The sequence below is a fragment of the Peromyscus maniculatus genome, chromosome 4, assembly GCF_049852395.1.
Source record: "Peromyscus maniculatus bairdii isolate BWxNUB_F1_BW_parent chromosome 4, HU_Pman_BW_mat_3.1, whole genome shotgun sequence".
Classification (NCBI taxonomy): domain Eukaryota; kingdom Metazoa; phylum Chordata; class Mammalia; order Rodentia; family Cricetidae; genus Peromyscus; species Peromyscus maniculatus.
In genome coordinates, this window is record NC_134855.1 from 144567068 (window position 1) to 144570268 (window position 3201).

A 3201-nucleotide genomic window follows, 5' to 3' on the forward strand; every position below is an offset into this window, starting at 1 on the left:
CCCAGCCCTGTCAGCTGGGAGTCGGCTTCAGGACCTTCCAGTTACTAATTAACTGCTGGACTGAATCACCTTGGTTGCTGCACCACTGGCTTCTGGACAACTGTGCCCTTGCGACCCTCTGAACTGTTAAAAAAAAACTGCAACTTAAGCTGTGTGACCTTGGGCAAGCGACTTCGGCTCTCAGAGCCTTATGCAAATTCCGGAGCCTCGATGAAGGCTCTCCCAAGTCCCTTCTGACACTGTCACACTTTCATTCTCAAATCACCCCCTTCCCACAGTCCAGTGAAAGTTAGCTTGTCCACTTAGCCTTCCCACTTGTCATCATCTAAATCACTTCCTCCTTCTCCTGGAACTGGGAGAATTGTTGCTTGAATTTCTAAAGGTCATAATAGCAAAAACTATAAGACTAACTCAGCCCAGCTAACTCAGTCAGTAGAGCATGGGACTCTTAATCCCAGGGTTGTGGGTTCATGCCCCACGTTGGGCACCAAATGTTGCTTGAATCTTAAATAGATTTTAATAAAAAACCTAGAACCAGATATTGGTAAATGCTGAAAGATCTGAGAGACAAAGGAACAAACCACTGCCACGTCTTACCTCTAGGACTCCTCAGCCTGAAGAGCCTCAGTGCCTGTCTCCTCAGGCCTTATATACCTTTCTCCGCCCAGCTATCACTTCCTTCCTAGTGCTGGGATTAAAGGCGTGTGATTCTCAAGTACTAGGACTAAAGGTGTGTGCTGCTACTGCCTGGCTCGGTTTCTCTCCTAGACTGAGTCAGTCTTGTGTAGTCCAGCGTGGCTTTGAACTCACAGAGATCCAGACGGATCTCTGCCTCCCAAGTGCTAGGATTAAAGGTGTGTACCACCGCTGCCTGGCTTCTATGTTTAATCTAGTGGCTTGTTCTGTTCTCTGATCTTCAGGCAGATTTTATTAGGGTACGCAATATATCACCACAGAGGATGGACAATAAAAATCCTATTTCACCCAACTCTGGCCCACCTTTTCCTTAACGAGGGCTGTCTGCCCCTGCATCCTGCCCTTTTTTGATAACTTCCAGGGATGGGCAGCTTATTCCTGCTGTGTCCTGCTACATGGATAGACCCCTCTGGAACTCTCTTGTATTTAGCTAGTGCCTAACCACTCCGGGTTCACCAACCTGGCATCATTTTAGAAGAATGACAGTTGGCTGAAGACTTGCATCCTGCTCTGAACTGGGAAATCTGAGGGTTAGGTACCAGGGCTCAGCTGGTCCTAGCTCATGGGAACCAACCGCATGCTCTGAAGGTGCCAGACCAAGCATTCTGACTCAGGCAGAGGTCAGGGTCAGGCAACTGGACAGGTGGGACAAGATCGTCCTTACGACTTCTCTGCACCTTAGAGTTTGAGGTTCATTCTGCTTAAAATAGTGTCTCGTGTGTCCCAGGCTAGCCTGGAACTCCGTGTATAACTGAGACCAACTTTGAACTTCTGATTCTCCTGCTCCACCTCCCAAGTGCTGAGATTACAGGCCAGTGCCATTATGCCCAGAACTTATGTAGTGCTGGGGACCAAATCCAGCACCCTGCATACGCCAGGCAAACACTCTACCTGAGCTGCTCCCAAAGCTCTTTATCGTTGACTCTTTGTTAAAAATGTCAACAAGCCAATGGTCAAGCCCAGTGCCTTAAAAACTACTGCTCCCGTGCCCTCCAGAGCTCTTCATGGCCTCAACTCACCACCGTTTCCAGCACACACACTAGCACGTGTCTGGCCCTGGTCCAGACAGGGGAGGCAGCTGGCCTGAGTGTACAGAGCAAATCAGGACAGTGGCCAGAGTCCTGCCTCTTTCACCACTGCTGCTCAGCCAAGCTCCTCCCCTCATTCCCAGAGCTGTCAAAAAAAAAAAAAAAAAAAAAAAAAAAAGGCAGCCACCCACAATGGTATCGATTGTACAGACTGTATACAAGAATTTCAGCACACGGAAAGAAGACCATTAAATAGAAAGCGAAAGCTTTCCCCCCTCCCCCACACTCCCATCTTCACGTATAAATCTAGAGGTACGTGCTGTTGATTACACAGTGACAACACCTCTTGACTTTGGACTGTGCCTTAGTGGACACATCTGCATATAAAACTGAATCATGCTGCACGCATTGCTCAGCCACTCACTTCTCAGGAATGTATTTCTTCTTTTGCTCATGAATATCTTTCCATGTCAACACAGGTTCCATTTTCTTTGAAAAAAAAACAAAAACAAAAACAGCAACAGTATTTTATGTATATGTGTGCCCGAGTGTATATGCACTACATGCATGCAGGTACCTGAGGGGCCGGAAGGGGTTGTCTGATCCCCTGAAACTGGAGCTAGGGGTGGTTGCCAGCTCCCCGACGTGAGTGTGGCATGGGAACCAAACCTGGGTCCTCTACTCTGAACTGCTGCGTCATCGCACCAGCCTTACAATTAGAGGTCAGAAGGCACCTTTTGGGGGAGTTGGTTTTCTCCTTTCACTTTTATATCCAGACACACATTTCTGCTTTTTTCCAAACTTAATCCACCATTGCCTCATATGCTGGTGTGCTGGTTGTTTTTTTTGTCAACTGGATACAAACCTACGCATATCTAAAAAGGGGGAATTTTAATTGATAAAATGCCTCCATATGCTTGGCCTACAGGGAAGTCTGTGGATATTATCTTGATTAGAGGTTGATGTAGGAGGGCCCAGACCACTGTGGGTGGGGCCACCCCTGAGTTGGTGGTCCTGGATGGTATAAGAAGGCAAAGTGAAGGGGAGGAAGTATTGTAGGACTCAGTGGTGTCAAGGGTACCACAAGAAAATCCACAGAACCAACTAACCTGGGCTCATAGGGGCTCACAAAGACTGAACTGACAACCAGGGAGCCTGCATGGGACGGACCTAGGCCCTCTGCATATATGTTAGGGTTGTGTAACTTGATCTTTGTGTGGGACTCCTAGCAGTGAGAGTGGGTGGTGGGTGTGTCTCTGACTGTGTTGCCAGCTTTTGGGATCCATTCCTCCTTCCAGATTGCCTCATCCAGCCTTGGTGGAGGAGGTGGTACCTGGTCTCACTGCAGCTTGACACACCATGGCTGGCTGATATCCATGGGATGCCTGCCTGTATCTGAAGAGAAACAGTGGAGGAAAAGTGGATGGGGTGGGGAAGAGGAGAGGGGAGATGAGGGGGACTGGGAAGAAGGGAGGGA